Raw genomic sequence first — 13,683 nt, 5'->3', positions numbered from 1 at the left:
GCCCCACCCACCTCACAGGGTGTCTGTTGTGGGGGAGGAAGGTAAAGGAGATTGTGACCTCTCTGAGACTCTGAGATTCAGAGTATAGGGTGGGATATAAATCCAATATTTTCTTCTTCTGCTTCTTCTTCTTTGGAATTCTAACACAAGGGGGTGGGTGCAATCAGAAACTGGGTGTCACAGGAGGTGAAAGTAACCACAAAATGGCTGCCATGGAAGACAAAACCAAGCACAAAATGTCAGGGGGAGAGTCAGTTTGGTGTAGTGGTTAGGAGTGCAGACTCTTATCTGGGAGAACTGGGTTTGATTCCCCCACTTGCAGCCGCTGGAATGACCTTGGGTCAGCCATAGCTCTCGCAGAGCTGTCCTTGAAAGGGCAGCTTCTGTGAGTGCTCTCTCAGCCCCACCTCCCTCACAGAGTGTCTGTTGTGGGAGCGGAAGGTAAAAGAGATTGTAAGCCATTCTGAGATGTGGAGTGGAGGGCAGGGTATAAATCCAATATCTTCTTCTTCTTAGACATAGCTCCGATAGTAACTCTTCAACATTTCAGACAGAAGGTGTGTTGAAGAAGAAGATGAAGGATTGCAGATTTATACCCTGCCCTTCTCTCTGAATCAGAGGCTCAGAGCGGCTTACAATCTCCCATATCTTCTCCCCCTACAAGACACCCTGTGAGGTGGGTGGGGCCAAAAGGGCTCTCATAGCAGCTGCCATTTCAAGGACAACCTCTGCCAGAGCTCTGGCTGACCCAAGGCCATTCCAGCAGGTGCAAGTGGAGGAGTGGGGAATCAAACCCGGTTCTCCCAGATAAGAGAGCTCTGGCTGACCCAAGGCCATTCCAGCAGGTGCAAGTGGAGGAGTGGGGAATCAAACCCGGTTCTCCCAGATAAGAGAGCTCTGGCTGACCCAAGGCCATTCCAGCAGGTGCAAGTGGAGGAGTGGGGAATCAAACCCGGTTCTCCCAGATAAGAGAGCTCTGGCTGACCCAAGGCCATTCCAGCAGGTGCAAGTGGAGGAGTGGGGAATCAAACCAGGTTCTCCCAGATAAGAGAGCTCTGGCTGATTCAAGGCTATTCCAGCAGGTGCAAGTAGAGGAGTTGGGAATCAAACCCGGCTCTCCCAGATAAGCGTCCACACACTTAAGCACTACACCGAACTGGATGCCTTTTAAAATAAACTTATCGTTTTAAAGTGAAGGTCCTTGTGTTGTGGTGGCAGCTGCTGCCAAAGGAAAATTCTTAAAAAAAAGAACGCCAGTGGTCAATCAAAGCCCTGCTGGGTAAAAGTCCCACCTTGCACCATTCGCTTTCTAAAAAACACTCAGTGGCCAACAGGATAGGTCTCAATGAGCGACACGGCAGTCATGGGCAGGGCTGGGCAATTGCTTAGGATGCCAGGCTTCTGGGGGAGCCAAACTGGGCGCCCCCCATGTGACTCGGTGACGTTAGCAGTGCAGGAGGGAGGGTGCCAGAAGTTAGCCTTGCCTAGGGTGCCAGACAGTCTAGGGCCGTGAGTCACGGGCACCGCACCCCTGAGGTGGGTGACAGCACGGAGAGCCAAGTCTGGATGTATCCAATAAATGCTGCCAAAAGCACATGTAGATCCTCCTAATATATGTGATCGCCGCATTGTCTGAACAAGGGCATTGCGTATATTTTGCATATAGGTACGGCTTCAGTGCATGCTACATGGGAGGTTGTAGTATCTCCTGAAGTTGTATGTGTCCACGAAGAGGAGGAAAAGGAGATTGAATTTATACCCCGCCCTTCACTTGGAGTCTCAGAGCAGCTGACAATCTCCTGTTCCTTCCTCTCCCCACAACAGACACCCAGTGAGGCAGTTGGGGTTGAGAGGGCTCTTTCAAGAACTGCTCTTGACCAGAACAGCTCTGAGGGAACTTGTAATGTTTTGTGATACTGGGTGGAGTCCTTAGTAGTTCCACTCTTGACGTTTGTGATGGAAAGAATAAGGAACCATATAGAAAGGAGTCCACACGGTTTCGTTTGTTCAGTTCTTCCTCAGTCTCTACTCCCACCATTTACAGACTATGCTAAGGTTGTTACCTGTAAAGAAACGCTGTAGTGATTTGATTGGGGGAGGGCAGTTTTCCTAGTGTTCCTTTTATATTATTGTTTTGTCTTGTTGTGCTAAAATCATGGAGTCTCAGAGCAGCTGACAATCTCCTGTTCCTTCCTCTCCCCCCCAACAGACACCCAGTGAGGCAGGTGGGGTTGAGAGAGCTCTTTCAAGAACTGCTCTTGACCAGAACATCTCTGAGGGAACTTGTAATGTTTTGTGATATTGGGTGGAGTCCTTAGTAGTTCCACTCGTGATGTTTGGGATGGAAAGAATAAGGAACCGTATAGAAAGGAGTCCACACGGTTTCATTTGTTCAGTTCTTCCTCAGCCTCTTCTCCCACCATTTACAGACTATGCTAAGGTTGTTACCTGTAAAGAAATGCTGTAGTGATTTGATTGGGGGAGGGCAGTTTTCCTTGTGTTCCTTTTGTATTATTGCTTTGTCTTGTTGCACTAAAATCATACACATGTACACACATTGAAGTGCGAATATTACTGTTGATCGGTGGCTTTTCATATTTCCTGAGAGAACTTGTGGCTGACCCAAGATCACATCAGCAGGTGCAAGTGGGGGAGTGGGGAATCAAACCTGGCTCTCCCAGATCAGAGTCTACACACTTAACCACTACACCAAATTGGCTCCAAACTTCACATTGGCCTCCACACAAAATAGTAAACACATGGACCAGGGTATATCAGGAATGTTGTGGGTATCTACCATTCCTAGTCCATGTGGTCATGATGTCTGGAAAGGGCTCGTGGCACTGAGGGAAAACTGAAGTATTTTTTTCCATTGTATCTTTTGTAGTTCAAAAGTCCCAAGAACAACCATTTTTACAATGCCATGCATTTCCCAGAGGTGAATGTTGGAGCTGCTATATTCTTTTCTTTTTTAAAAAAAATCTCCTTTTGTTTGCAAAGAAATCCTTTTGGACATTCATTCCCCAGCCCAGGCTGTTGTAATTAAAATCTCGTTGAGAATTAAGAAGCATATTTCCCTGAATGCTCAAATCTTGATCTTTGCTATAATAATAATAATAATAAGAAATTTTATTTTTATATCCCGCCCTCCCCCACCAAAAGGCGGGCTCAGGGCGGCTCACAGACATGACTACGTCATGATTCAATTAAAAGCAGATAAACATTATAAGTACAATACAATTACATATATAGATTAAAATACATAAAAATAGGTGCTATAATTTCTGGTGTCACAATTACATATTAACAGCTTCAGTTACAACATAAGATGGCTAGAGTAGAATGATTTTATCAAGTTAGTCTGGTCCTAATTCAAATGCGAGTTGGAAAAGAGAGGTTTTGCAAGCCCTGCGGAACTGGTTCAGGTCCCGCAGGGCTCGCACCCCCTCTGGGAGTTGATTCCACCAGCGCGGGGCCACTAATGAGAAGGCTTGCTCCCGAGTTATCTTCATTCTAGCCTCTCTTGGCCCAGGGATTTGTAGGAGGTTTTGGGAGCTAGATCTTAACGCTCTCCTGGGGATATATGGGGAGAGGCGGTCCCTGAGGTAGGCAGGTCCTCGGCCATATAGGGCTTTAAAGGTAATAACCAGCACCTTATACCGAACGCGGTAGACGACCGGTAGCCAATGCAGATCCCGCAGCACCGGCCGCACATGTTCCCACCTAGGTAGTCCCATCAACAGCCTGGCCGCTGCGTTCTGCACTACCTGAAGTCTTCGCGTTCGGCACAAGGGCAGCCCCATGTAGAGGGCATTGCAGTAGTCTAGTCTTGAGGTGACCGTTGCGTGGATCACAGTTGCTAGGTCGTCGCGTTCCAGGAAGGGAGCCAACTGCCTCGCCCTCTTAAGATAGAAGAAGGCGGATCTTGAGGTGGTAGCTATCTGGGCCTCCATCGATAGCGAGGATTCCAGTAGCACCCCCAGGCTCTTGACCTTGCGCACTGGTGTCAGTGGCGCACCGTCAAAAGCTGGCAGAGTAATCTCCCCCCCCGGTCCGTCCCGACCCACGCAAAGGACCTCAGTCTTCGTTGGATTCAACTTCAGCCCGCTCAGCCTGAGCCAGTCAGCCACGGCCTGTAACGCCCGGTCCAAATTTGTAGGGACATCACCAGTCCGGCCTTCCATCAATAGATAGAGCTGGGTATCATCAGCGTACTGATGACAACCAAGCCCATACCTCCGGGCAAGCTGGGCAAGGGGGCGCATAAAGATGTTAAACAATGTCGGGGAGAGAACTGCCCCCTGAGGCACCCCACAATGAAGCGGGTGTCTCTGAGGCAGCTTCCCCCCAATTGCCACCCTTTGTCCCCGATTTTCAAGGAAGGAGGAGAGCCATTGTAAGGCTAGCCCCCGAATTCCTGCGTCGGCGAGGCGGCGGGTCAGCAGCCGGTGGTCGACCATGTCGAACGCCGCCGACAGGTCGAGCAGCAGCAATACCGCCGAGCCGCCCCGATCCCCGATCCTATCTGGTGAAGCGAGAGTTTCAGGCGGGGAAGGATTCCAACTTGAAGCCAATATTCGTGTTTTGACTTATAGGGGTACTGTTTTGTAAGCAGTGAGCGAAACGCTGAGATTGCGACGGAGGGTAGCTTGCTTCTTTATTATTTTTGTCTCATAGGTCAGCAGTTCTTGAAGTTAAGCAATCCAAGGACTCCGTTTTGATGACCAGGTTTTCACTTGCTGTCATGTCCTTCTCCCTTGCCAGTGTGCACCACACCAGGCCGTAGGGTTGCCAACCCCCAGGTGGGAAAGCTAGGAAAATAACACCGTGAAATTAAAAAGCTTTGAAGCAAATACACATAAACACTTTATATAGCCGAGTCATCGGAACTAAGCAAAGGCGATCATCAAACAAAAATCAAAATGGCTCAACGGAGCTCAAAGTTCAGCTATTATTTCTCTAGTTCCGAAGAAATTATCTCAATGCTGTGATTGATTGGTAATATATCCTGCTGTCTGCAAACTTCCTTGCTGAAAGACGCAGGAATACCATATATTCAAATAATGTAGAGGTAGCAGTCCTTCAGAGCCCCGTGGCGCAGAGTAAGAACATAAGAACATAAGAGAAGCCATGTTAGATCAGGCCAATGGCCCATCCAGTCCAACACTCTGTGTCACACAGTGGCAAAAAAAAAAATTATATATACACACACACTGTGGCTAATAGCCACTGATGGACCTGTGCTCCATATTTTTATCTAAACCGCTCTTGAAGGTGGCTATGCTTGTGGCCGCCACCACCTCCTGTGGCAGTGAATTCCACATGTTAATCACCCTTTGGGTAAAGAAGTACTTCCTTTTATCCATTTTAACCGGTCTGCTCAGCAATTTCATCGAATGCCCACGAGTTCTTGTATTGTGAGAAAGGGAGAAAACTACTTCTTTCTCTGCTTTCTCCATACCATGCATTATCTTGTAAACCTCTATCATGTCACCCTGCAGTCGACGTTTCTCCAAGCTAAAGAGTCCCAAGCGTTTCAACCTTTCTTCATAGGGAAAGTGTTCCAGCCCTTTAATCATTCTAGTTGCCCTTTTCTGGACTATAGTAAAGCTGCGGTACAGCAGTCGGAGCCCTCTGCTCATGACCTGAGTTCGATCCCAGCGGAAGCTGGTTCAGGTAGCCAGCTCCAGGTTTGACTCAGCCTTCCATCCTTCTAAGGTCAGTAAAACGAGGACCCAGCTTGCTGGGGGGGAAGTGTAGATGACCGGGGAAGGCAATGGCAAACCACCCTGTAAAAAGTCTGCCGTGAAAACGTTGTGGAAGCAACGTCACCCCGGAGTCGAAAACGACTGGTGCTTGCACAGGGGACTACCTTTACCTTTTTTAGCAGTCCTTCATCCAACAGGTGTGGCTACACGAGTCCAAGGCTCTGTTCGTGTTTCATCTGCCACTTCCGCTGGCTGCCTGTATCTTTATCAGGAACCCATGCTAAGGGAACATCTCTCTTGTATAGCTTACCTTCTTGTTTGCACAAACGGTTCTCATCTGGTGAAGTGAGAGTTTCAGGCAGGCAAGGATCCCAACTTGAAGCCAATTTTCGTGTTTTGACTTATAGGGGTACTGTTTGGTAAGCAGGAAGCAAAATGCAGAGATTGCGACAGAGGGTAGCTTGCCTTTTTATTATTTTTGCCTCATAAGTCAGCAGTTCTCCAAGTTTCATAATCCAAGAACTCCATTTTGATGACCAGGTTTTCACTTGCTGTCAGGTCCTTCTCCCTTGCCAGTGTGCACCACACCCGTCAGCCCCCTTTGCAATCACTTACAGAAGTCCCACTAGTGATGCGGCGGCTAAAAAGGCAAATGCAATTTTAGGCTGTATCAACAGATGTGGAGTGTCCAGATCACGTGATGTGATGGTATCGCTTTATTCTGCTCTGGTAAGACCTCACCTTGAGAATTGTGTTCAGTTTTGGGCACCACATTTTAAGAAGCATATAGACAAGCTGGAACAGGTCCAGAGGAGGGCGACGAAGATGGTGAGGGGTCTCGAGACCAAGTCCTATGAGGAAAGGTTGATGGAGCTGGGGATGTTTAGCCAGGAGAGGAGGTGGCTGACAAGTAATATGATCACCATCTTCAAGTACTTGAAGGGCTGTCATATAGAGGATGGTGTAAATTGTTTTCTGTGGCCCCGGAAGGTAGAACCAGAATCAATGGGTTGAAATGAAATCAAAAGAGTTTCCGGCTCAACATTAGGAAGAACTTCCTGACTGTTAGAGCGATTCCTAAGTTAAACAGGCTTCCTCGGGAGGTGGTGGGCTCTCCTTTCTTGGAGGTTTTTAAACAGAGGCTAGATGGCCATCTGATAGCAATGAAGATCCTGTGAATTTGAGGTAGGTATTTGTGGGTTTCCTGCATTGCGCACGGGGTTGGACTAGATGACCCTGGAGGTCCCTTCTAACTCTATGATTCTATAAACTTTGCAATACCTAGCAAGAATTTCACATTTCTCAGCATTAGTCATGCCTAATTCCACATTTCTCAGCATTAGTCTGATGTAGCCAATCCTCCAAGAGCTTACAGGGTTCTTTGTACAGGGCCTACTGCAAGCTTCTGCAGCAAGCCTGCAGCAGACGTGGACTACTGCACCCTTCTTAAATCTTCGTTCGCGAAGTCAAGCCGAGAGAGAGAGAGAGAGACTGCAAGCTTCAGGAAGATTGCTGCATTGGGTGGGTGTAGCCTAATATGCAAAGGAGTTCCTGCTACAAAAAAAGTCCTGCTCACAGACAAGCTTCCATAAGTAGAAGAAGAAGAAGAAGAAGAAGAAGAAGATGATTTTGGCCCTCCACTCCGAAGAGTCTCAGAGCGGCTCACAATCTCCTCTACCTTCCTCCCCCACAACAGACACCCTGTGAGGTAGATGAAGATATTGGATTTATATCCCGCCCTCCACTCCGAAGAGTCTCAGAGCGGCTCACAATCTCCTTTACCTTCCTCTCCCACAACAGACACCCTGTGAGGTGGGTGGGGCTGGAGAGGGCTCTCACAGCAGCTGCCCTTTCAAGGACAACCTCTGCCAGAGCTATGGCTGACCCAAGGCCATTCCAGCAAGTGCAAGTGGAGGAGTGGGGAATCAAACCCGGTTCTCCCAGATAAGAGTCCGCACACTTAACCACTACACCAAACCAGCTCTCCAAGTAGCCTCTTGCCTGTCTCTACCGATATTCCCTCAAAGTTTGCAGCTGTAAGAGAAGCACTTCACACGTTCTGGCCCATCCTTTCCTTTCCCACAGTAAGCTGTTCGCCAAGCTTAGTAATCCATGAACAGCATTTTAATGGAAAAAAAATATTCTCACACCTCCTTAAGACCTTGGGTCTTAAGACACCTGGTCTGGCTTATGCCCCTTGGCATTCAGAGCCAGTTTGGTGTAGTGGTTAAGTGTGCAGGCTCTTATCTGGGAGAACCAAGTTTGATTCCCCACTCCTCCACTTGCAGCTGCTGGAATGGCCTTGGGTTAGCCACAGCTCTCGCAGGAGTTGTCCTTGAAAGGGCAGCTGCTGTGAGAGCCCTCTCAGCCCCACCTACCTCATAGGGTGTCTGTTTTGGGGGGAGAAGGTAGAGGAGATTGTAAGCTGCTCTGACAGTCCTAAGGGAAATCAACCCTGACTGTTCCCTGGAAGGTCAGATGCTGAAGCTGAAGCTGAAGCTGAAGCTCAAATACTTTGGCCACCCATTGAGAAGGGAGCTCTCACTGGAGAAGATCCTGATGCTGGGAAAGACAGAAGGCAAAAGAAGAAGGGGATGGCAAAAGATGAGATGGCTGGACAGCGTTACTGATGTAACTAACACAAATTTGAGCAGACTTCGGAGGATGGTAAAAGACAGGAGGACCTGACGTGGCTTGGTCCATGGGGTCACAAAGAGTTGGACTCGACTGTGCAACTGAACAACAACAACAACAAAAAGCTGCTCTGAGTCTCTGATTCAGAGAGAAGGGCAGGGTATAAATCTGCAGACTTCTTCTTCTAAAAAACATGTCACTTGTGTGCATAGGGTTGCCAGATTCTCTCGACCTGACCACCAACAGGGGTTGGAGGGGTAGGGTTGCCAGATCCAGATTGGGAGATACCCGGAGATTTGGGGGTGGGGCCTGGGAAGACAGAGATCTTTTTGGGATTCAGTGCCACAGAGTCCACTCTCCAAGCATCTGTCTTCTCCAGGGCGGAGCGCTAGAGGCTCATGTTTCCTGCCCAAGTGCATACCTAGTGACATTTGACATACAGGTGACATCCACTGCGGAGAAGAAACAAGGGAGAAATGGAATGGATGTCAAAGCTATCATGAAAGATCATTCTCCATATGTGTTTGAACTAGCAGAACATAAGGAAGAAATTATTTCCTGAAACAAGTCTTCCATGTACATTTTTTTAAGAGTGCAAGGAAGGGATGACAATGAGAAAGGGAAAAGGTTGTGTACTTCAATAAAAGCTTCTTGACTGTTACATTTATTAGACCATGAAATAATCTCAGAAGCAAAACACTAGTCCCCTGACAACTCATTTCAGTCAAGGCTGGACAAAAGGCTAATAAATCAAGAGAGGAGAACAATACCACATTGCCAAGGAGTTGGACTTTTCAAAAGTTTCACAGATTGAATGTGTTTCTTCTCCGGAGACTTTGGTTCTCTTTCAATCTTCTCTGCAGAAGGAACATAGGGAAGGAACATCATCTCTAGCAAAGAAACCACGCTGGATTATTATCTCACGTGGCATTTCAGGAAATAACTCTGTGCTTAGAAGAACAAGCAATAAGCTCTCTTTTTGGTGACCAATTCATCTGTTCAAATTAATAGATTTGTAATGCAACGACGGTGCTTGCACAAGGGACTATCTTTACCTTTGTAATATGTCACTGACTCATAAAATCCAGAATTCATACCAAGTGACTACAGAATTGCATAGTAGTCATTTAGAGTTTATACTATAGGACATCATGGTTTAGAACTAGAATGATATCAACCTCTAAACACACTATAGTGAAAACAAAACTTTTACAAATCAGAGAAGATACATCATAGTTTATGCATGAGAACAGATGCCATGCCCATGTTCCTTTGAAACCCATGGATTAACCAGACCTTAGCCAGAATGTGTTTTTATATATCATAACCCTGTTGTACATTGCCCAGAGCCTGGTGCGAGCTGGGATTGGGCAAAGAGGAAGGAAGGAAGGAAGGAAGGAAGGAAGGAAGGAAGGAAGGAAGGAAGGAAGGAAGGAAGGAAGGAAGGAAGGAAGGAAGGAAGGAAGGAAGGGAGGGAGGGAGGGAGGGAGGGAGGAAGGAAGGAAGGAAGGAAGGAAGGAAGGAAGGAAGGAAGGAAGGAAGGAAGGAAGGAAGGAAGGAAGGAAGGAAGGGAGGGAGGGAGGGAGGAAGGAAGGAAGGAAGGAAGGAAGGAAGGAAGGAAGGAAGGAAGGAAGGAAGGAAGGAAGGAAGGAAGGAAGGAAGGAAGGAAGGAAGGAAGGAAGGAAGGAAGGAAGGAAGGAAATAATAATAATATCATCACACATAAAACCATTTGTGTCACACCAGTTTTGGCTTTATTAACAATATGGGAGAAACAAAATGAAAATGTGACATTTAAAGGATTGGTAGTGTTCATGTTAATGGCAGCCCACAAGTTGGAAATCCATAGAATTACTACCATTACAGCCTTGGTATACTAAGTTATGGCAGATAGCGATGGCTGAAAAATTAATTAACCAAATTAGAATAATTAAAGATAAATACAACACTTCAGATTTCTTTGAAATCTTGGATGACTTTTATCTTATACATAACTTGGAATAATACTCAAAGCACATTTAAGCCCTTCCTCAGATTATGGGGGAAACTTAAGTAAACCTCTCTATATATTGTTCAAAACCCCTGTGAGAATTTTGTGAACTCTAAGTTTTGGCAAACTTTCCAATATTTTCCCTCACAAAAAATGGGGAAACATCCAAAACATATCAAACAGACAGGCCCCTGTGGCCACATAGGAGAAAGTCATTTAAAAAGTAGGATGGGAGTAAAGTTTTATTGTGACCATTATAATTCAAGAAGCATTTGAAAGTAGATGCTGAGCGGATATAATTTAGCACACCTTCTGGTGATGTCAGGGGTGTGTGGCTTATGCAAATTAGTTGTGCTAATGAGCTCCGGCACCTCTCTTTCTACAAAATTACCCCGGTTGTGCTTATTGCCTTCCCTACTTAACATTGATAAAGGCCGAGATGACTTACTTATTCTGGTGCTGCGGCTGCTTCTGCTACCTCAGACTTCACAGGTAAATCACCAGCATATGGTTATCCTATGACTATGAATAAGGACACCTGTGATTTATGCTCACATCTTGGAAACATCTCAATGGTTTTCTGGCATGGTTGCGGCTTTCTCCAACCAATCATATCAACGGGCATCCATGTAGAGAGGTGCTCATGTACCTCAGGACCGTGGTGGCACAACCACTACCAGGGTGGCATGTATTCTTTCTCTGTCTCTCTCAAGTTTGGTGTAGTGGTTAAGTGTGCGGACTCTTATCTGGGAGAACCAGGTTTGATTTCCCACTCCTCCACCTGCAGCTGCTGGAATGGCCTTGGGTCAGCCATAGCTCTGGCAGAGGTTGTCCTTGAAAGGGCAGCTGCTGTGAGAGCCCTCTCCAGCCCCACCCACCTCACAGGGTGTTGGTTGTGGGGGAGGAAGGTAAAGGAGATTGTGAACCGCTCTGAGACTCTTTGGAGTGGAGGGCAGGATATAAATCCAATATCTTCTTCTTCTTCTTCTTCTTCTTCTTCTTCATCTTCTTCTTCTTCTTTCTTTTTCTTTCATTCTGTTTATCTTCCTTCCTTCCTGCCACCTACACATTCATCACCCTCCCAATTTCTTCCTACAATGGGCTGTAGTAGTTGTAGTAGTGGTGATGGTGGTGGTGGTGGTGGTAGTAGTAGTAAAATAAAAAAGTGGGATATAAATAAATAAACTGGGCTCAAGCTGGCAGTTCAACAAGCGTTGCTTTGTGCCTTGTAGAAAGAAGATCTTGCACCTTTCTCTCCGCTGAAGATGCTGGAGAGTTGTGCGATGGAACTTGCTTTTTGCAGGTAATAAATTTACTCTGTTGTCAAAGATCAGGATCTCCAAAGAAAGGATGTTGGGAATACCTGATAATTTAAATTTCAGCACATTGCAGCGACCAGATGGCATCGATATTGGAGTTCGCAGGCAACTGTGCAGCTGACTTGCCAATAACAGTATTCAATTTTTTCACTACCGGAGAGCATTATTGATTCAGTCAACACGGAAGAATTCCCCAATGGAAGAAAAAAAGAATCCAAAAAAAGAGCTTAGATGATATCTTTTCAAAGAAGGGCGTTAGATGATCTAAGAATATTCACAGATAAGGCTGCAAAATTTGCACAGCCTGTCAACACACATTCTTGATGAACTAAATCAGCCAGTCACTGCCTCTGGCTAAGATGGGAATTTTCCCATAGATATGTTAAAAATGTCTATGATTGGAGACTTCTGCATCTTCCGAAGGATCAGCCGCTGACATATGGAACGGGCCACTATACAACTTTACAGCTGTATAGCCTTACAACGGTATAGCCGTACTACCATCTTCTCCACCAGTTTGGTGTAGTGGTTAAGTACGCAGACTCTTATCTGGGAGAACTGGGTTTGATTCCCCACTCCTCCATTTGCACTTGCTGGAATGGCCTTGGGTCAGCCATAACTCTGGCAGAGGTTGTCCTTGAAAGGGCAGTTGCTGTGAGAGCCCTCTCCAGCCCCACCCACCTCACAGGGTGTCTATTGTGGGGGGGGGGGGAGATAAAGGAGATTGTGAGCCGCTCTGAGATTTGGAGTTGAGGGCGAGATATCAATCCAATATCTTCTTCTTCTTCATAATGAATGAGAGCTGTTTGGTGACTTCAGTTAAGGAATTGCACTCAAAATAAAAAAGGCTATTTTGTACTGGGTTTTTAAAATTGCTTATTGATGATACTGAAATAATGGCTGGTTCCAGACCGCCATCTTGGGGCTCATGGGAGGACCTGCTAAAAATGGAAGCCCATCCATACACTCCCCCACTAAGCACCTGTATCCCACATGGGAGGCACTCTGTGGTGGTCAGATGGCTTTAATAATAATAATAATAATAAATTTTATTTGTATCCCGCCCTCCCCGCCGAAGCAGGCTCAGGGCGGCTAACAGGACATGGTATGAACCATGATCTTACATAAAACAACTTTAAAATACAGTTAATAAATACATTTAAAAACAGTTACATAAAAATTTAAAACTACACTAAATTAGGTGCTATTTCCAATAGATGTATTCCGGCGGCTAGATATCGTTTTCAGGATTCCTTATAAGCTTGCAGAAAGAGGGTGGTTTTGCAAGCCCTGCGGAACTGTTTAAAGTCCCACAGGGCTCGCACTTCCTCCGGTAGTTGATTCCACCAGTGGGGGGCCATTATAGAGAAGGCCTGCTCCCTCGTTACTTTCAATTTGGCCTCCTTTGGTCCAGGGATCCTTAAAAGGCTTTGGGAGCTAGATCTTAGTGCTCTCTGGGGAACGTGCGGAGAGAGGCGGTCCCTAAGGTAGGCAGGTCCTCGGCCACATAGGGCTGTAATGACCATTCCCTTGGCACAGTTTGGATTTCTTTTTTCCACATGTTTTTAGTGGTCATGCACATATGCACTCATGCGCACATGCGCTCTAGGCAGTTTTTTTTTTTTAAAGAAGAAGAATACTGGTGGGCGCCTAGAGAGGATTGGTGGGTTCCCACCACCAATCTGCCTCACTCGTGTGCTTCCGTGTCCAGACACCAAAGAGGCAAGTGGTGTGCAGCTCAGAAATTTCCTACCACTTTGAAAGTGGTAGCTTTTTGAGCCACTTTGAGGATGCCGGAGGACGGGGTGAGTACGGGACTGGGGCGGGAGACAGATCTGCGCATTTGGCTGTGCTTTTCTGATCTGTTTCCGAGCCATCCCTGGGTCACCTTACACTGCCGGTCTGGAACCAGCCAACAAGACACACTGAATAATCCACTGAAAATTGTGAGTATTACTTTTAATAAACAAGCTGATTTTAAATGCAAGGACCAAGACCTCTCTTCTCTATGGGGACAGTTGTGCGTGCAAGA

Source organism: Heteronotia binoei, chromosome 9 (genome assembly GCF_032191835.1).
Source record: "Heteronotia binoei isolate CCM8104 ecotype False Entrance Well chromosome 9, APGP_CSIRO_Hbin_v1, whole genome shotgun sequence".
In the NCBI taxonomy this organism is placed as follows: Eukaryota; Metazoa; Chordata; class Lepidosauria; order Squamata; family Gekkonidae; genus Heteronotia; species Heteronotia binoei.
This window is presented reverse-complemented; position numbering follows the sequence as displayed.